Source organism: Callorhinus ursinus, unplaced genomic scaffold, assembly GCF_003265705.2.
Source record: "Callorhinus ursinus isolate GAN/ISIS: 27379988/994484 unplaced genomic scaffold, GSC_fseal_2.0 scaffold7, whole genome shotgun sequence".
In the NCBI taxonomy this organism is placed as follows: domain Eukaryota; kingdom Metazoa; phylum Chordata; class Mammalia; order Carnivora; family Otariidae; genus Callorhinus; species Callorhinus ursinus.
The window spans coordinates 40119064-40141852 of NW_027397069.1; the positions used below are offsets into that span (position 1 = coordinate 40119064).

Sequence of the window (22789 nt, forward strand, 5' to 3'; positions counted from 1 at the left end):
GAAAATTAATAGCTTATATTAGAAAAGAGAAAAAAAACTAATGAGCTAAACTAACAAATTATGAAAAGAACAACAGACTGAGCTCAAATAAGGTAGAAGAAAGAAGATAATAAAGAGAAGTTAATGAAATAGCAAACAAAATTCAAGCTTGGCAGATTAGTGCTGGTTCTTTGCAAAAACTAATGAAACTGATACTGAACAGGACTGATCAAGAAGCAGAGAGTAATGATGCCAATCAATGATTTAAGAGATAATATTAAGAAAAACATCAACATACTTTCAACAGCAGTGGAAAAATAAAAGAGAACTAAGCATGGCAGTCTAAATGTCCATCAACTGGTGAATGAAAAGAAAAAAGTGGTATATCCATACAATGGAATACTACTCAGCAATAAATAGAAACAAACTACTGACACATTAACTTCAAAAACATTACACTAAGTTAAAGAAGCCAGATACAAGAGAGAATATATGGTGCATTCCACTCATATGAAATGTCAACAAAAGGCAAATTTATAAAGAAAACATAAAAGAATATACAGATATAATATTAAGAATAATAAGTACAAGTTAGGAGAATTTAAGATCAATATACAATTACCAGAGAGAAAAACTATTAATTGTTTAAAAACACCATTTACAGCAACAAAAATAAAATACTCCGGGGATAAATCTTACAAAAGATACAAGACCTATATATACCTTTAATAAATTATAAAACTATGAAAAAACTAAATAAATGAAGAGATACATCTAGGAGTGCGCTAGAGGCAGCTCATGCTAGTTCACAAGAGCCTATAATGCATATTTCTTCCCAATTCCGGCATCAGTGATTTCATGGTGTAGCTTATACTCAGCCATGGTAGTAATACTGCTACAAAAAGTAGCAGATGCTACATATATATGAGGGCTTTTTTTTCTTCTCTTCACAGAGGCAGCTTATAAGCATTTCACTAATAATATGGTATCATAATGATATCAACTGTCTTTAAGCTGATCTGCAAATTCAGTGCAAATTTCAATCAAAACTCCAACATATTTTAAGAAACTTGATCATTTGATTCTAAATTTAGAATTCTAAAATTTATACGGGTGTAGGGGTGGGCAAGGAGAGAAGAGCCTAAGGAAGAATAACATATTTTACAACCACAAGATTAGAAAAATTTGATCATTTCAAGTGTCACAAATGATATAGATTAATGGTACCTTGCATATACTACTGAAGGTAATATAAATTTGGTACAACTACATTAAAAAATAATTTGGCATAATCTTATAAAGTTGAACACTGGCTTAGCTCTAGCACATAATAATTCAATCCCTGGTTATGTTCCCCAGAGAAACTCTTACATACATGCATCAAGAAAAATATACAAATTTGTTCCTAGAAGTAGTGCATCTATTGTAAAAACAAAAGAAAAAGCACTTAAATATCCATCAACAAGAGAATGAATAAGTAAACTGAGGTATAGTTACACAGTTTCGTATTATATAAAAGAGAAAATGAATAAATAATAGGTATATGCCACATGGATACCTATTAGACACGGAGCACTGAATGATAAAAGCAAAGTACAGCAGACAACATGTTAACATTTTATAAACCTTAAAAACAAAAATACATATTGTTTAGGAATAATTGCATATGTAACTACAATATTTTTTAAAAGTAAAGTTAAACTTAAAATTCACAGCAATCAGTTCTTGGTGTGGGAGGGAGGAAGAGCTAGGACATGTAGGTAGGCAGAGTGGTACTGTAATGTTCTAGTTCTTATATCAGGCTGAGACTTCACACTTGCTCACTTCATTATTAAGCCTAAAACAGATGTTTGCATATATTAAACACTACATTAAAATAGTTCAAATAATCTACATGATATTCTGAAATTAAGACACTGGATAGTTCACAGAAATGTCAGGAGAATTAAAGAACTAGGTCTGCTGCCTACACAGAAAAAACACTCATAATCAAACCACAGAACTGGTTTAGTGGCCATGGTGCGTTGGTAAAACAGTTCTCAGATGGGGAGGGGAGAGAAGAAGCCTTAATATTTGTAGCATTTGCCAACTCCCATGGCTGATTTCAACTACCAACAACATGTTACTGAACTCCAAACTAGGAAGACATGCTGACAAGCGGTGTTCATGAGCTGTTAACAAGCTGGACCAGCACACTGCAAGCGTCCAGCTGTACACCTTGTTCTATCAGTCTCACCAGCCCTCGACACTTATCCCGGTACTGCTGCAGCTATTACCCTAGACACTCAATCTTGCTATAGCTTCTACCACGAGCAGAGAGCATTCACTACAGTTCCTGCTTATTTGAGTGATGAGCCCAAGTCCATAGCAGCAGTCCATACAGCTGACTAGCAGAGCTGAGCTACATATGCATGGCATAGCTGCAAAGGAGGCTGGGGAAAATGTGTCTGGCATTTTCTTCTCCACCACCACGACTTGAAAGATGGGACATTCCCACACATACCAGAAGAGAACTCAGGTTCTAGGAATCACAAACGTCTACTATACTTATCTTCCGTGTATTGTTATCAGTCAAGATTTTGTCACACGCTGTTTATAGTTTGTACAATAAAGTAGGTTTTTAATTTTTTTGTAATTTTCCAAATAGAAATAATAATGCTGCTGCTGGCAGAGGGTAATGTATTCTGCTAGTAAGAGGCAGAATTAGGATTCAGATCCGGATCTGACATATACCAAAGTCTGTTGTCTTTCTATTACACATTCTAAAACTACAACTAAATTTGTTACATAGCAAAAGCAGATATAGGCATAAAGGGCAATAGAAATATTGGTGCTTAAAAATTAATTCTGCTCAAAAGGAGTCAGGAAAATTAGGAGAGAAGTGGAATATGAGTGGAGATTTGCAGAATAACTAGCATTTGCCTGGCAACATAGACAGATTTTAAAAAAGTTATAGTTCCTTCATCTCTGCAGTAAAAAAAAAAAAAAAGGGCAGTAATCATTTCTATTTTCAGTGTTTTTCTGAAGACCACAAAGATAATGCATATAAACTGCTTAACATCGGATCTAGCAGAGTAGATTTTTAGTAAAAAAGAGAAGGAGAAGAAAAAGAAGAGTTTGCTGGAAATCAGGGTTCTCCTAGATAAGTTAGAAACTTGCACCAAAAAAAGATCAAGACGAAAGCAAGTCAAATGCACTGGGGATGCTGAAAAAAAGAGCTTTGCAAAGGTAGTCCCTCATCCCTATCTCAAATTTTCAAGCGATATTCACATACGGCGAGAGTATAAATGTAAAAAAATTTACAAACAACAGTAAAAAGAAAACTTCTGAATCATAAATATGGTAGTACCTTTATTAGAAGAAGACCTAAAAGTTTCTACTCCTCAGAAATTTTAAAAACAGGGTATTATAAAAGTCTATTAAGTGAGAAATAGACATAATCTTGAATATGTTCTCCCAAATATGAGATGCCCTGTGAAAAGCATCAATTTGTACATCAAAGTATAGCGCAGAACACAATTTCTCTTATTCAATCGTTCAGAGCAATTACAGCAAACGAAATATGAGGAAAACACTGTGGGACCCCCAGTCAAAAGTAACCCTTCTACTAGCGTATCATTTGCCTATTTCCACACCTCTATCCTTCACCTTTTTAGCTTTTTTTCCCCCGGGAGAATTAAAAAAAAAAAAAAGAATGTAAGGTGAACAGGTTGTTTTTCAATTATCAGAAGAGTATCCGTCTACTATATATTGTTTTGTGCATTTTTTAAAAAAGATTATTTTTTATTTGACAGAGAGAGAGAGAGAGAGAGAGAGAGAGAGGGAGAGCACAAGCAGGGGGAGGGGCAGAGGGAGAAGCAGGCTTCCCGCTGAGCAGGGAGCCCGATGTGGGGCTTGATCCCAGGACCCTGAGATCATGACCTGAGCCGAAGGCAGACGCTTAACAGACTGAGCCACCCAGGCGCCCCTGTGCAGTCATTTTTAAACTCCACAGAAGTTCTATTAATATTTGCCAACAAACACTTGTAAATAAAGCATAGTAAAATCAATATTTCAGAGTAATTCATTGTTCTGAAAAATAAGAGTGCATGTTTAATTTTAATAACTCACCAGAAGGAACACTGACAAATTGTATTATTTACCACAGAATAAATTAACATACATAAAACATGATATAATTTTATTTAAATTAAAACTTAAAACTTTTTTCAATTATTTTTCTTTTCAAAAACATCTAATTTTCTAGACTGATGGTGAAAGGGCATTCACTTTGAATTTTAAGGCAGTGAAGCCATCTTGTGGTTGATGTCGGTACTGCCAAAGTTTTGAGCAGTCCCATTTGTAAAATTAGGTCTTTAATCACAGTCTGACGTTTAAAAAGGCATATACAACCTGTCATTTTTAAAACTCAGAAGAAAAAATAAATACAGACCTGAAAGCCTTTCCTTTTTAGGGTTCCACAGTAATGCATAAGGTCATCACATAGTTGGACTGGTAACAAAGTATTTTTACATTAACCTATATTTTACAATTCTATACTTTGGTTCAGAGGCTTAAGCTATGAAAATGACTACTGCAAAATATTAAACTTTAAAAAGAATATGAAAAACACTAAACAGCTTTTTAGAAAGAATAGTTTTACTTCTTTTTTGTTATGACTTTGTTCTATGATTTTTAGCTTATAAGCCACGGTTCCAAGACCTTGTAATATCTAAGAAATGCAAAAAAGCCTGCCCTAAAACACCCAGAAAAGAAGTTGCAAAAGATGGTTTCCCCACCACACCTCCCTCCACTCTCACAATCTTTATGGCCTAAACCTCAAACATAAACTGCCTATGGGAAGACCTGGCTTAGTCTTGGAAGCCTGGAGAAAACAGTCATCTTCCCCCTCAGCATTTTTTTTTTTTTTAAAGTATGCTGGGAGTGGGGGCTGAACTCACGACTCTGAGACCAAGACCTGAGCTGAGATCAAGAGTCAGACACTCAACTGACACTCAGGCACCCCATTCCCCTTCAGCACTTTTAAAATTTGTCTGAAACCTTGGCATTAAGGTCATGGGCAACCTTAGGGAGAAAATATAGGAACTGCAAAATAATGTTAAAAGAATGGAAGGAAAGAGGAAAGAACCTGAGCAAAACTACTATATTAATTAATGATTAAGTTCCTTGCATTTTTTGCCATTCTACTTTCTCCCAAATTAACAGTGGTAACTAAAAGCTATTATTAAGACTCCAGTCTCAAACTCCAGATGACAGTGCTTTCTGAAGTCCCCAGATTTGTCTTAGAACAAAAAAGATGTAAATTCAATGTACCCAGGATTAACTGTCTTCTAACTACAGGCCTACAATCTTTCTTACCTGATCACAGATCAACCGGCTCTCCATTCTTCCTTTCCACTCTCAAATTCCCAAATGCTAAAAATGGTATTATCCAAGACTCAGTAAATATAATAACAATACACACCATGTGAGCATTTACTTTTGGCCTCTTTCGGGAAAAGTTTGAAGACTCCTCTCTATACTCCTTTAATCTACCTCCAATGAGGATTACTGCTTTGATGTTAGTCACTTTCCTGTAAAGAACAGTTGCACTCGTCAGACCTTTCCAAGACTGCTGCCTAATCTGGGTTCCATAGTCCAGAAACTTGCTAAGTATGCTTTCCAGACCACCAGAATCAACATCCCATGGAAACTTGTCCAAAATACAGATTCTCGGGCTCTATCCTAGTTCAATGGAATCAGAAACTGGGGAAGTCAGGGGTAGAGGGTGAGGAGCTGGCCATCTGTGTTTTACCCAAGCTTCATGGTGATTGTGGTGCACAATGAAGTCTGAGAACTACTACCACAACCAAAAAAAGAGATGTACAGAAACTGGAGAGAACTCTGAGAACAATGAAGTTGAATGAAAAGTTTGAGACAGAATAAACAAAGGAATCAGGGTAACTAGCTTTAGCAAAAGGAAACCTGTGGCAATGACATTTACACGTCCTCAAGTATATGAAGAATTATTCCCAAGGAAAAGTAAGCAGATGTTCTCCATTTCCCCTGAGGGAAGATCAAGAAGACATTATGAACTTTAAGCTGTAACATAAGAAATTTAGGTTAAAATATAATTAAAGTTTGCTGACACAAAGTGTTGTTAAATATTAAAATGAATTGCTGAGGAGTATACATAACCTCTTCTCTGAGCATCTGTCTCAAAAACAAGAGTAGATTAGAAATTCTCTTACGGTTCTTTCCAGCAAAATGATTACCATCATTTACATAAACGGATTAATATTTAGAAAATGTGAGAAACGTTTACATTATAGATCTTTTATAATTATCTAAAATTTAAAATATCTGATAGCTATTTTAAATACCGAAGTGTTAAAATGGTAAGAGTATTTATCCAAACACAAAACATACACACTGAAAGTATTTATTTAAATTATAGATAATGGTGTTCTTTAATAGTTCAAAAAGTGACCAGTAGCACATAAAATTCTTGGCTGAGACAATTCACATGTATTTTAAAATAAAAAGAAGAAGTTGAATATAAATTTAAAAAAAAGTAAAAGATTGAGTAGTTGGTATCTAAAAATTGTATCCCTGGATTTTAAAAAGATCACTGAAAAAATTCACAACATGAATATATATATATTTGAAATTATCTAATATATATGACATACATAATATACCATATTATATATATATTATACACTAATATATATATGTGGTACAAAAATGAAAGCAATAACCAAATGCACAGCTTTGACAAATTGCTCCTAATATCTTCTCACAGTCTTATAATTTTATACAAATAAGTTCATTAAATAAACATGGAAATAGGTAACTAAAATTAAAAGATACCAAAAGGTCCTTGTCCTGTATTCCAGCAATATCTGGTAAGTCTCACATGTAAGTATGCCATAATTATAATTCCTGAAGCCGAAGTTTTTTTTTTAAATGTCAGAAAGTCACCAAAAGTTTAAAAGTTCAAGTCAATAATTTTCCATTTGTATAGAAAGTCACTATAAGGATAACTCTGTGACCTATTCACTTCTAAAGTATTTTGCAGTTGCAAAATACTTTAGTCTTTAGTCTTTATTGACAAAAAATAATTCCAGTAATTTAGTAAATGTTCGTATTTATTGTAGTTAGCATAATTTAGGAAGTTAATGTTTTTCTTTACCTTTTCTACCTTTCCACCATTGATGTCACTGGGGAGGAATTTCTTGCCAATTGTTCTTAAGTCTGTCTAAAATAAAAATATTATTATTAAAATATAATTATAGAGAAGAGTAAATCTAAATCTAATCTCACTCATAAACAAAAGATGAAATTACTTAAGGCCTGCAGAATAAAATTTAAATCAGTATCTTTTAGCTGATTATGAGATCTATACATATAATCGATCTTTTCAAATAACATAGTCCCGTACATATTTTGTTTAAAGTACACTGGTAAGGTGAATAGTAAGGTTTAAGGCCTTAATTCTGGTTATATTCCTTTCAATAACTTAACTACTAAATCTTCTCTATTAAGACCTAATACTTGATTTTATATAAACTGTAGTCTTACTAAAAAAATTAATGCCCCAACCCCAAACCAACTGACTACTTTTAGTACATGAACAGAACGAATATATTTTTGATAACTGAATCCTACATAACATTCATATGAAGAGTCATGAAAACACATTATTCTATTGGCTGTGATACCCATAACAAAGCTATATAACATACAAATATCCTAGGGAACAAATACCACTGCAACAGCAAGAATAGGAAGACTTCATTGTAGTAAAAATCTGTATCATTTGCTTAAACAAATTACAGAAATTGAAGTTAGTGAACAAATGACTAACTATATGAAAGTGCAGAAGTACATATTTCTCAGCAAACCAAAGCAAAACATAAAAAGGAAAACATAAGAACTAACAGAAACAAAGTTGTAGCATTTCTGATTTAAAAACAAAACTTGAACTATACAATTTACAAAAAAGCAGAACTTTGAAGGATATTGTCCTCTTTAGGAAGTACAAACTAAAGGAACAATAAGAAATTTGCTCAGAGGAAAATCAATACTCATGAAGAAGGCCTAATTATTTAAGCTAAGAAATTTTGATGACTGAGAGTGTGAGGTTAGATTGGTAACTAAATTTATATTGTTCTGTTCTTCCTTAAAATATAACAACAGCTCTTCATCTCCTTAAAAGCAAAATAAAAGAAAATAGAGTGCATTTAATCACAAAAACTGTAAGACAGAACTTCATGTTAGACTTAAGGGGAAAACACTAGATGATTAAAATAACTGTGACATACAAGGAAGACATGGAGGGAAGTAGGATAGTCTTTCATCACCTAAAATAACAGAATGTCCTCTTATTTGAAATACCAGTATGTGGTCAGCTTAAGAAATGAGCATAGAAATTATACAATCCCCACAGATCTTTCCAGACTTTTACTACCATAATTCATATTTTATTTCTCAATGTAATGCAAGGGTCACTTCTAAGCTAAAACTCACCAAGTGGAACTGCCAGGCACACTAAGCCCCAAATCCAAAACACTTGTGTAATAATGGATTAGCTTTATTGTCTTTGCAGCCTCCATCCAATCACAGAGTAAAAGAATTACAAAGCTTATATATATGTTTATATATATATGTATATATATATATAAAATTATACCTTGAGTTGCATGCCTTTTCACTTTGAAAATACTGAGTAACAGGTGGGAAAAAAATATTTTCTTATATTAACCTTCCATATATTAGGATTGTTTTATTCCTAATGTTAATACACATGAAGTACTGAGAACAATGAATTGCAAAGAGTAAGCACTTAATGAATGTTAAATTTAAGATATGTATATTTTGTTATCATCTGAATATGAATAATCACCAAGTCAGTAATACAACTCACAGTTCATAAAAATATAGGCATTATATTGAAATAACTCAGAGGCTGAAATATTTAAATAGGTATGCGAAACAGAATATATACAAATTTTATGATATACCACAGTCCCTCATTTCTGGTTTTTAGCAATAATTATGAAATTTAATTTAAACTAAAATGAGGCATCAATATAAAGTAGAAATAAGCACTAAACTAAAATCCTAAACTCTGAGTCATTACAAACTGTAATTAACTAATAGGACCATGGGCACTGCCACAAATTCTCTAAATCCAGCTAATTTATTCCTCTATAAAATGGAAAAAAATGTCACCAAGTCTATCTCATAAAGTTGTTATCAGGCTAAAGGAAGACAATATATTCAAAGTTTACATAACTTTCAAAGTGCTAAGCACAATATAATGAATATTTCATTATTCTTTTAACAAGATGAAAATGACCTACCAAATCTTTAAACATCTTAAAATCAAAATCAATTTATAAGTACTGCAAAGGCAATTTTATGATTCAGATGCCATTATATCAGGATCACTAGTAAAACTGGGTCCAAAAGTACATTTATATTGGACATAAAAAACTATGCAGGAGAAATACTTAATCTATAAATACACATGCACGTGTGCACACATACAAAAGATCGCTATTTATTCGAGTAAGTTCAATGGAATATCTATTTGGCAAATCATTTTATATTATACAGAATCCTAAAAGAAATTTTTAAAAATTTGTTTTTAAATTTTTACTAATGCATAGTATTCAGTAATTTAAGACCAAGCTATCACTTAATTCACTTCTGAATAATTCAGGTATTTGAGCCCAAAACTACATGTTGGATTTTAATGTCATTTCTTAATATTCTTACTTCCCATTCCATAGAGTAAAAAATTAAGAAACCTCCTTTTCAACATAAAAATCTATACAGAAACGAATTACACAGCAGCTCTGAGGCTGCTCTTTTTAGAAGGTTGGCCCTAGGCTGGCATGTGGGAACTTTGTACTTGAACCATTTCCTAACTGAAAATGTGGTTCACTGCCTAGACTATTTGTATAAACAATGTGATTTATGGTGAACACCTGATTTTGGGGGAGGGAGGAGTCTTAGAACTATTTTACTTAGGCAGAGAGTACCCTCATAAGAAGACCAATAAACGCCTTGGGTGCTAGTCTCTGTGGACTTCCCTGGGCAGAAACACTGTACAGTTAGCCTTAAAAGTTCACATTAGGCCACTTTATTTTTACAAAAGACCTACATGAGTTTTTGCTAACTGAAAGAAATTCGAAGATTTTTCATTTTACAGGTAAAGGAGAAAAGCAAAAATAGTGTTCAGTGGTTGTGTCACAGTGAGCCTTTACAGAAACAGAATGTACCCCAAACAGCGAGAGAGGCACTGCTAAGCTTCTTCCCCAGGAACTACACTCAGCATCTCAGCATCCAGCTGCAATAGCTTTGAACTGTGTTGTAAGCATCTGTGCTTTCTCTTGATTTATTTTGTGCATCCTTTAGCGAGATATGCCCTAAGGTATCAGAAAAACCTGAGAGGTTACTTTTTGGGTCTGGGAATGCTCTAAAATCTTTCCATATAAATTAATGGTAATTATTTCTTCATTTTACACCATTTTGGCTTACAAAAGGTTTCGCAGGAATGCCTTACTTTTTTTTTTTAATTTTATTATTTTGAGAGAGAGCGAGCACGCACATGAGCTAGAGGGTAGAATGAGAAGGAGAAAGAGAATCTTAGGCAGGCTCCACGCCCAGCGCCAAAATCAAGAGTCAGATGCTCAACTAAATGAGCCACCCAGGTGCCCCAGAAATGCTCTACTTTCGAATAGCGGGGAAAACCTGTACATATATTATTGCATTTTCATTGCTAGATAAAGGAACAAGCTCAGTGGGTCCCGCACAGGAGGAGGGGGACACAAGAAAGCTCATGCATGGATTATTCTTCCAACATGTAATAAGTTATATATAATAAGAATCAATAATGCAAGTCTTTTTCAACCAGTGACTAAAAGCCCCTAATCTTTGAAATTTGAAAAAAATTCAACAGAAATACTACAAATGCCTGACTTTACTTAAAGGTGATAAGCTTGAAAAATAAATTAGCTGTCTGGTCTAGAGTTCATCCTAATTAAAAGTATTTCTTTTTCCTATTGTATGGCATGATATCTTAGATTGGAGTATTCAACTACGTATTTCAGAGAAAATTATAAAGACAAATTAATTCATAAAATAATGGTCATCGTGTACCTCTTATGTACATAGGACAAATACTTGGTCTTGATTTATTTTATTTAAAGTTTCACAGCCAATTATAGATAGCTCATTGCTATTTACCTAAGTATATAAATATGAAAAAGAATAGCAGAAGACTGTCACAAAATCTCTTCCTCATCATCTTTAGAATTTTTTTTTAATTAATAGAGTTTTTTCAACATTTTTTGAAAGTAGAATTCAATTAGGGTGCAAGTCAAAAAAAGTTAAAGTGTATATGGAATATTTCCATTTGTAGACATAGACAACATGCATAATTTCTAAAGCTTACTTTAAAAATTTTATAGTCTTTTATTAAAAACCTGCATTCTTAGTTCAGAAACAAAAAATGATCTTGTTAGTTTTATTGAATAAAATTCAAAGAAGCTGAAAAAAATGACAGAATCAAAACATAAATTTTATCTGTTTAAGTCCGTTTAACTGTATATAAATTAAAGTAATGTAAAAAGAAAAAGTTATATACAGTTACATATTTATTTATATTTTAAATGTTCTTATCAGTTGCTGCCATTTCTGCTTCACATTACACCTGTGTTGCAGTGCTATGGTGGATCTGTCATTCTCTTATGAATAAGAGAATAAGTAATTCTCTTACGAATTTTGTTGACTATCATAATGTATAAATTTAATAGATTCAATTATAAATTTAATAGATTGTTATTATAAAGATAATATGAAAATACTCCCAAAGGGGTAACTGCAAGGTTGAAAAAAGAATATTCATTTACTTACACCTAAATTTCAAACAATTCCTATAATTCTTCAAAAAAATCCAAAAGCCAATCCCAATTATGGAAAAGATACAGCTATAGAGGTAGGTGGAAGGAGAGAGATCTATACACAGCATAACTGTAATTACGGATGGCCTTAATCTTCTTATTTTACTTTTGTTTTCTTAAGTGTTCTACAATATACATTACTTTTATCAACAGGAAAAGTTATTCTGAAAGAAAAAATACAACTGTCAAAAAGCTATAACCTAGCTAGAGTTCCTATGTTAATGATTTGTTTTAATACATATGATCAGTATTTTCTGCTATTATACATCTACTGTAAATGTTATAAAATTCTATAACTGATCATTGGGGAGAAATGGGAATTCTAATTGCATTTTTTCCTTTTTTATTGGATTCTGTATAACAGATCCAATAAGAAACACATATTTCTAAAAACTGGGCTGATAGATTACCAAATTCAACGAACATCACTGCAACTTAAAATACACAGTAAAAACAAAAGATGTCCTCCATATTACTTATCTTAAATTCCAGTTTATTCTGTAAGACATTTTGAAAGCTTCTAGATTTAAAATGTTCATAAGTTAATAAACAAAACCTACATTGAGAGCAATCAGGATGATGTCATTTACATTGACTTTGTCAGGAGAACTTGTGCAAGCTTCAATGCCTTCATCTGAAAGATACCTGTTAAAATAAAATAAATGGCTTAATATTTTCTAAATTCAAAATTAACCAAATTATATTCTTAAATCAACATGCAATTGTGTTCTTTACTATAAAAAGCTTCTACTATAAATACCAGGGAAAGAGCTCTGGATATTCTGTTTATTTACCATATCTGATAGAACAGAATGGGCAATGCGTATTTTCCCTCTTTTGTATCCTTAAAGGGATGTTGTGTCAATAAAATTATCCATATGCTTCCTGAGAAAAGCTATTTAAATAACAAAATATTTCTTAATGAATATATGAGCTACTCTTACTATTATGCAAATATAATATCTGACTTAAATATTTGTTAATACAGAAGTTCTTAGAGATTTGAGATGTGCTATAAAAATAGAACTAAAAATAGCACAGATTTAAACTTAATCCCTGACAATTTCCTCAGTCTGCAACTTTCTCATATTATCTTCTCAAGTTCCCTTTCTTGGACATAACATTCCTGAGAATGCTTTAGTAAATATTATTGACTTAAAGTGGCACAAAGACAGGCAACTTTTTAGCTAATACCTTTTACTTTTTTCCTGTTCTCTTTTCAGTTGTTTTACTCATTGTCTTATTGCCTTTTGATCTTTTATCCAGTCTAAACCAACCACACATCTGTTGTAGACGGTAACTAATTCAAGAGTAAAAAGATTATTGAATCCAGGGAAAGAATCATTTCTACCCATTCATTCATGCCCATTTCAGGCATTCTAAAATTCTTTTGATAAATTCTAGAATTCAGGTATCATCCCCCAAAAGTCCACCTATACAAATGCCCATTAACATCTCACATCTTTTACTTTTTTTAAGGATTTTATTTTTAAGTAATCTCTACTCCCAACGTGAGGCTCAAACTCATGACCCTGAGATCAAGAGTTGCACACTCTACTGACTGAGTCAGCCAGGCACCCCCCCAATCTCACATATTTTATAATCAGTGTCAACTCCTTTAACCAAAGGCTGGTGCCAGCATTGCCACTACAGACATTCTCCCACTGAGAAGATAAGGAGTGTTAGGCTGACAGAACTAATTCAAGCTCATTCCTGATGGCCAGCAATTCACCATCAATCCCCAACATCAGACTGACTCATCCTAAAACACTTGTCAGTGTAAACTCTACCTGGAGACAGCAACCAAAGAGCATGTGCCTTTAAGAAACATAGATTGAATAATTTCTCAAAAATGAAGGAGCAAATGAAAAGACACGTAGGGTGCCTGGGTGGCTCAGTTGGTTAAGCGACTGCCTTCGGCTCAGGTCATGATCCTGGAGTCCCGGGATCAAGTCCCGCATTGGGCCCCCTGCTCAGCAGGAAGTCTGCTTCTCCCTCTGACCCTCTCTCCTCTCGTGCTCTCTATCTCTCATTCTCTCTCTCTCAAATAAATCAATAAAATCTTTAAAAAAAAAAGAAAAGACATGTAAATCGAAGAATGCAAAAGAACAATAAGAGATTAACGTTGAAAAGCCTAAGAACAAGACCAAGGAGATTAAAGTATACATATCAAAGCAAGAATGTATTAAAAAAATTATATAGTAGTGAGTTTAAGACCCTGGCAGTGCTTAACTACAATGATGAAAGAAGGCAAGTAGTTAACTGGGTTACAGAGAAAAAACAGAAGTGTTAAGTATGTACATGAGTAAGGATGAATGGAGGGGAGACAGTAATAACAGTACATAAGTGACCAGGGAATACAAATGTCTACAGTCAGCATAGATGGTTAAAACACTGCTTTAATTCAAAATGGCTGTTAATTTCCTTATTATGTTGTTAAATTTCATTGGTCCTAGCCACTGACTATATGTCATTAATCATCTTACAAATTCAGTTTTAGAAATATTAAGTCTCTATTTGTGTGAAAAGTATTATGTGAATCAGTAATAAGATTAGTAAAATGATGAAAATTAAACACCTGCCTTCAAGGAGTTCACTGCCTCACAAACAGCACAACACAATAAATATATAAATATGCAAGGTCAAAATGAAATATTATAATGAAATATTAAATGAAATATTATAAATGAAACATTACAGGGGCTCAAAGTGACTAGGGGATGGGAAAGGGTGCACAAAAGGGAACAGTATGAGCAACAACATAAAAGTAAAAACGGTAAAGCACTTCTGGAGGTAATAACCTGGAATATTCTGGCTGGAAAATGGGGAAGAAATGATAGATGAGTATAGGTTGAGATGGATTTTGGAAAGCAACAGTACACAAAGATATGGGTGATATCTTAAATGCTGATCAATTACAAAAACATAACTTTCAAAATTCCTACACAATGTGGAAATAGTATGCAATGATGAATAAAATACTTTGTTTTTCTAGAAAGGCAAGTCTTTAGAATTTAAAAGATCAAAGGAAGTGAGATGATCTGGAATAAATCTTTAAAATAAGCAAAATTTACCTCTTCAGTTCTACAGATGAGGAAAAGAAGGCCCAAAGATGTTAACAGAACTTCCCAAAAATAGAAACTTAAGTGACACAAAGTTTAAACAAGAATGCCTTCTGACTCCCAGTTCATCAGTCTTTTCATTACAACATAGTTTTTATTTATCAACTACAATTGCTATGTTAGAAATACTATCTTCTCACAAACATAAACCAGTATCTGTACAAATCAACTTCCTGATCCACTAGACAATTTTAAACAACACACACAAAAAGGGACAACTAGGCAAACTCCCCATCAGTGAACTCCACAATATATTAAAGAAGAATATATCTAGGGGCACCTGGATAGCACAGTCGGTTAAGCTTCTGACTCTTGGTTTCAGCTCAGGTCTCATGGTCATTAGATCGAGCCCCGCATCTGGCTCCATGCTCAGCACAGAGTCTGCTTAAGATACTCTCCCTCTTCCTCTGCCCCTTGCCCGGAGTGCTCTCTCTCTCTCTCTCAAATAAATAAATCTTAAAAACAAAACAAAACAAACAAACATGTCTAGTTTCATAGTAAAAGATCAGAGTACTAACACTAATAATTAGAGATTCAAAAATTGTAAAAACAGTAAAAATACCTATCCCTACCTAATATAAAAATGGAAACACTAACAAAAATTGTAAAGGCAGAAGCCATAAAGAGGTGGAAATTTGACTTTATATATGTGTAAGTCAAATATCATGTGATTTCTTTCAAATAATGCCTGTAAAATGCCTCCTGAATATAACAAATTCTAAAATGTGGCTCAATCGCAATTTCCACAACTTACAATTCTCCCTTACCCTTCATATTTTGAAAAATCAAAGGATTTGAGCCTTACAGCTATACTCCTATCAAGGAACAGGAGACCCATTCACAGCTCTCCCCAGTGACATCTTGGTGATCCTTCTATAAATACTGTACCATTTTCACTGAAGGACTCAATCTAAATTAACCAGAACTTGGGACTTACACGTTCATCTTGTTTTTGTAAACATTTAAAACTCCAACACTATCAGTGAATAAAACAAATAAAAAGTAATAAATAATAAAGGTCAAATTCCCAAATTGGCTTCAAGATGCATCAGTCATTCAGTAACTGAAAGAACAAAACACAAAATTCAGCAGCCTTAATGAGAGAAATTTTGGGAAAGAAAGGAATTGAAAAATTGGACCAAGCATGCCAGATCTGATCCCTGTACACATCTGCACGACAGACGTGGAGGGAAGAGAATTATCATCAGTTCCCACGTACCATCTCTGAGCACGTAAAACCCAAAGGCATATAGACCTTAAAGAAGAAACAAACCCCAGAGAGCTCATGTTGACCAGAACAGCAAAAGCACACATTTTTCCATTCTAGTGGAGATTTTGGAACAGTAATTCATTCCTCTGAAAGCAGGTAAAATCCTGAGTCTAACTTATTTGCTGGCTATGATGGACACATAACGAGGAGGACAAAGACAAACTGAAGACTACATGCCCCATCTACAGGGAACGGCCTTAACTCACCTCCACCTGACTGTCTGTAGGAGGGCAGGTAAAGCAGTTAGTGTCAGAGCTTCTCATTTTTAGCTTTTAAGTTTTTGTAAAGCAATATATAAGCCAAACAAAACATAGGTCAGCCTGCATGTGAAACACCTACTTTGTACTTATTAATCATATTACTTTATTAAAATTATCTGCTTATTTGTTCCTGTATACTTTGAAGTTACCTGTCTTTCACATGCAAGTTTGTACCAAAGTGTCTCTCAAATGATATAATATTCATGACTGACCTCCTGTTCAAGCAAAAGAGTAAAAGAACTGTCTTTTGGGTCACTTTGTATGACTTCTGGAAAGCAATGAACACAATTATATAGTTAACAAATGTTCTTACCAGAGTTGTCTACATCAGACTAAAAAGTGTCAAATCACTTAGTGTGGCATAAATATTTTACAAACTGGACATATATGGAATTAATCCTTACTTCAGATTTCCAGACGACATTTTTTTTTTTTTTTTAGGGAAGAGGAATGTTCTAATTAATTACCAGAAACACTAAAAAGCAAACACTAGTTTTCTTCCCTCCACCCACCTGATCCTTTCAAGCAGTTTGAACTAAGGCCTGAATTCCTAAAGTAATCAAAGACAGAATCTATTACTGCACATATAAATTAGGTTGATGACACAAGAAAATTCTTTAAAATGCCAAGGAGAAAACTAAGAATGAAAACATTCTTCCCAAATGAATTGGAACAAAATAAAAAAAACAATGGACGTATCTGGACAATGACTGGTATACAGTAGTCTTAACTGTCTCTGAATAAAACCCAAATCAAATGGCCTCCTATGGTTTTTGTGGTCTTTGATCTATACGTGATTATTTGCTACCACATTGAGATTATTGGCCCAAATATGTACTCTAAATATCAAAATGGGAATTTTAACAAATTAATTCCTGTTTAGACACAAGAAAATAAAGATAACTAACTTCCAACTACCCAAGTTCAATACGGGGAAAGAAGAGAATAAAACACGAGATAATTAAAAAATCAATTAATATTCAAAGGTATCTTTGGTCCTGTCAAATATGGAAGTTGACAACGTACTGCAAATTCTCAAAACATTAGAATATATATATATATATATACACATATATACATATATTTTTTAAGTAAACTCTACACCCAACATGGGGTTTGAACTCACAACCCCAAGATCAAAAGCCACATGCTCTACCAACTAGACAGCCAGATGCCCCATCAACACATTAAAAAATATTTTACAAAATTGCCTGAATAAATATCTATTCTCTCTGCCTATCCTGTTTCTATCCCCATTGCGTAAGTGGAATGTAACATGCTTGCCCAAAAATTCACTTTTTGCTATTATTCTTATACCCCAGAGACACTGAAATAATAACTTGCTAATTCTGTCCTCTAGGGCAGAAGAAAATGACTTATAAATCCCTATTTATGATTATAATTTGGGAAAATATAATGCAGGCATACCTTTATTGTACTTCGCTGTACTGTGCTTTGCAGATGATACTGTACTTCTTACAAAGTGAAGGTTTGTGGCAACCCCGTTTCGAGCAAGTCTATTGGTGTCATTTTTCCAATAGCATTTGCACACTTCATATCTTTTGTCACACTTTGGTAATTCTCACAATATTTCAAACTTTTTCATCACTCTCATATTTGTTATGGTGATCTGTGATTAATGATCTTTGATGTTACTATTGTAATTATTTTGGGGTGCCATGAACCACACCCATATAAGAAGGGGAACTTAATCAATAAATGTGTGTGTTCCGATGGCTCCACCAACTACTGCTCCCTCGTCTCTCTCCCTATTCTCCCTTTAGGGCCTTCCTATTCTCTGAGACACAGTATTGAAATTAAGCCAGTTAATAACCTCACATTGGCCTCTCAGTGTTCAAGCGAAAGGAAGAGTCACCCATCTCTCACTTTAAATCAAAGCTAAACATGGTTAAGCTTAGTGGGGAAGGCATGTAGAAAGCTGAGACAGGCTGAAAGCTAGGCCGCTGCACCAGTTAGCTAAGTTGTAAATGTAAAGAAACAGTTGTTAAAGGAAATTAAAAGTGCTATTCCAGTGAACACACAAATGATAAGAAAGTGACACAGCCTTATTGCTGATATGGAGAAAGTTTTAATGTTTGGATAGAAGATCAAACCAGTCACAACATTCCCTTAAGCCAAAGCCTAATTGAGAGCAAGGCCCAAACTCTCTTCAATTCTATGACTGGGAGAGGTGAGGAAGCTGCAGAACTAGTATGAAGCTAGCAGAGGTTGGTTCACGAGGTTTAAGGAAAAAAGCCATCTCCATAACATAGAAGTGCAAGGGGAAGCAACAAGTACTAATGTAGAAGATGCAGCAAGTTATCCAGAAGATCTAGCTAAAATCATTAACGAAGGTGGCTACACCAAGCAATAGATTTTCAATGTAGATGAAACACCCTCTATTGGAAGAAGATGCCATCTAGGACTTCCATAGCTAGAGAGAGGTCCATGCTTGGCTTCAAAGGTTCAAGGGACAGGTTGACTCTCTTTTTAGGGGCTAATGCAGCTGGTGATTTAAGTTGAAGCCAATGCTCATTTACCATTCTGAAAATCCCAGGGCCCTTAAGAATTACACTAAATCTACTCTGCCTGTGCTCTATAAATAAAAGAACAAAGCCTGGATGACAGCACATCCATTCACAACATGGTTTACTGAATATTTTCAGCCCAATGTTGAAACTCACTGTTCAGTAAAAAAAGATTCCTTTCAAATTACTACTCATTGACAAGGCACCTAGTCACCTAAGATCTCTGATGGAGATGTACAGTAAGCTTAATGTTTTCATGCCTAACACAACATCCATTCTGTAGTCAAGGAATAATTTAGACTTTCAAGTTTGTTATTTAAGAAATAAATTTGAAAAGAAAAAAGAAAAAAATACAATTTGGAAAACTATAGCTGCTATAGATAGTGATTCCTCTGATGGATCTGGGCAAAGTAAACTGAAGACCTTCTGGAAAGGATTCACCATTCTAGATGCCATTAAGAACATTCCTGATTCATGGAACAGGTCAAAATACCAACATTCACAGGAGTATGGAAGAGATTGATTCCAACCCTCTTGGATGACTTTGAGGGGTTCAAGACTTCAGTGGAAGAAGTAACTGCAGATGTAGTAGAAACAGCAAGAAAAACAATTAAAAAGTGGAGCCTGAAGATGGGACAGAAATGCTGCAACCTCATGATAAAACTTGAACAGGTGAAGGGTTGATTCTTATGGATGAGCAAAGAAAGTGGTTTCTTGAGATGGAATCTTTTCCTGGTAAAGATACTGTGAAGATTATTGAAACAAAGGATTAGAATATTACATAAACTTAGTTGATAAAGCAGCAACAGGTTTGAGAGGATTGACTCCAATTTTTTTTTTAAGATTTTATTTATTTGATACAGAGAGAGAGAGAGCACAAGCAGGGGGAGTGGCAGGCAGGCAGAGGGAGAAGCAGGCTCTCTGCTGAGCAAGGAGCCCGACGCGGGGCTCAATCCCAGGACCCTAGGATCACGACCTGAGCCGAAGGCATACGCTTAACCGACTGAGCCACCCAGCCCAGGTGCCCCTTTTGAAAGAAGTTCTGCTATGGGTAAAATGCTATCTAACAGCATCACATGCCACAGAGAAATTGTTTGTGATAGGAAGTCAACTAATGAAGCAAACTTCATTGTTGTCTCATTTACAAAAAATTACCACATTCACCCCAATCTTCAGCAACCACACCTTGATCAGTCAACAGCCATCAACATCTAGGCAAGACCTTCCACCACCAAAAAGGACATAACTCACTAAAGGTTAGAAGACAGCATTTTTTAGCAATAAAGTATTTTTAAATTATGTACATTTTTTAGACACAATGCTATTGTACACCTAATAGATTACAGTGAAGACAACTTTTATATGCACCGGGAAACCAAAAAATTAATTTGACTTGCTTTATTGCAATATTTGTTTTACTGTGGTGATATGAAACCAAACCCACAATATCTCTGAAGTATGCCTGTATTTAACCATACTGAATAACAAGATTAGTAAGATAACAAAGCTAATAAGAATTGGCATAAAATTTGCTTCAGATCACTTGGTACAGATGAAATCAATATATTCATTACAGTTTATAGATACATTAAGGGTAAAAAAAAAATCACTGATGAGAATACATATTGATATGCCCACAGTAAGTTGAATGAACCCATGGGATTCTCTGTCTAAATCCCTATTAAGCACAGTAATTAGCAGGACCAAAACACTACTAAAGATAAATCAGAAGAGGACAGACTATGACACACAAAAGATAAAAATGAAAAAAGAGGTCTTTTATTGCATTTCCATTAACAACCAAGTATCTCTTCTATCACCTACCATTTTCTTTTTTCTTTAGGTAAAGTGGCTATCTACTATGCCAAAATAAATACCACTGAATTCTTGGAATCTTTATTCCAACAATTACAATAAGGACCTGAATCAACACTAGCTTAAAATGCAATTTTCTCTATGGTTTATGTATGAATGTATCAGATGAATAAAGTTATGTATTATTTAAAGTACCTCTGAGTACAATCACTTACTGTTGATCTTAATCAATATAATAAACTTTTTTAATACAAAATTTATTTTATCCAGAAATAAACTATTTTTAAAAGTACATTAATTTTTCAGTTTTTAGTTTTATGATTTCTTTACATACACAAATGTACACTACTTCCCTTTAGTTAACTTATGACATTAAATTTCTTCCACAGGTACATACTTACCACTCATACCTCAGAAAATCTCTTTTAATTTCTTCTACACTAATTTTTCAAATTGTTATATTATCAAAAGAGAAATACCAAAAGCAAAGATATCAAAGATACTTAACATTTTAAATGCAAATTTTTCATAAAATTAACTGGCACAAAAACTGAAAGGATGAATATGCAAAAACCAAAAAAAGAAAATTTACTTAGTACTACAGAAGCATTTTTTTCCCTCTAAACAAAGAACTTCTAGATATGTGAAGCATTATGAAAAGCCCTGATATACACCATGATCAATAACCTACTACTCAAACATTTCAGTGGCCAGACAAAAATTTTTTGACCCAACACTGAACACTGAAAGATTGAAATTAGAAAAAATTATAAGGAAAATCCTTTGAAAAGTCATAACACTTGAAAGTGTTTAAAATCTGAAAAGCTACTTCCTTTAAAATACTGAAGACTTAGCAAATTCTGAAGGCTGTACTACTTGAAAACACCACTAGGTGACAACCTTGCTTCACAAAGTAAAATATCACATGCAAGGTAAGCCTCCAAAGATGTACTAAACTAGCTTTAAAATAAAGGATTTGACATTTACCGGCTTTTAAGGGGTAGGAGAGATATCAAAGAAAATAAAATACACTATTATAATTTTAAAATTTGTGTTTGCTATAAAGATCATATCTCCTCATAAGAAAAAAAATTTAATGTCGAAAGATAATTTTCTCTTGTATTGTCTCCTATGCATCCTTTGGAAATAGAGACTTATAAAAACTACACACAAATTATTAGAGAATAAGGCTTTTTTGCTGTGGAGTAGTCACAAAGAGTATTTTCAACATTAATTCAATAGCTGCTTTTCTCTGACATCAACATAAATAAGCATGACAATTTTAATAACCATAAGAAGATAGGTGAAAATAAATTACAAACTTCTAATTTTTTATAACCCATTTTCAGATATTAAAATATTTTCCCTATACATAAACCAACCTATGATGATATTAACCCTGGAATGCTTATTTGGTATAAAAAAATTTTTAAAACTGCTGAGCAAGGAAAATTTTGTAAATAATTTCTGTGAAATCCCATAATAGACATATTACAAGGAATAGTGGCAATGGGAGCCTATGTTATTATTCACTTTTGCTAACCAAGCCTTCACATAAATTTAAAAGTATAAAATGAAGCCTGTAGATTTTTATTTCATTGGAGGTTATAATTTATATTCCTCCTCTAATTCAACATTTTCATACTTTAATTCAGAAGCAGAGCTGAGGTTATGTTTTAGTAACTCGTATTTTAAAACATAAGAGTATTTGATATTTCTGTCATCTTTTCCTCAGCACAAAGGTGATAGCTATAAAACTATATATCAGGTGGAAAGCTTCATTTTAGGTCTGATGCCCTGTGCACTGACTACCTCAATAGAGCATCAGTACCTGCAGAGTCCCTGCCAAGGGCCTCCCAGG

General features: G+C 33.6%; 1 protein-coding gene across 3 annotated transcripts in view; it reads right to left on the bottom strand.

Moving 5' to 3' along the window:
- Positions 1 to 22789, bottom strand: part of TDRD3 (tudor domain containing 3) — a 158133-nt gene that overhangs the window by 94014 nt on the left and 41330 nt on the right. For all 3 annotated transcript variants that reach the window (XM_025874788.2, XM_073894469.1, XM_073894468.1), the window contains exons 2-3: positions 12494 to 12578; positions 7154 to 7219 (exon numbers count right to left, since the gene is read on the bottom strand). The gene's annotated coding sequence lies outside the window, so the exon portion shown is untranslated. The remainder of the gene's footprint in view (positions 1 to 7153; positions 7220 to 12493; positions 12579 to 22789) is intronic.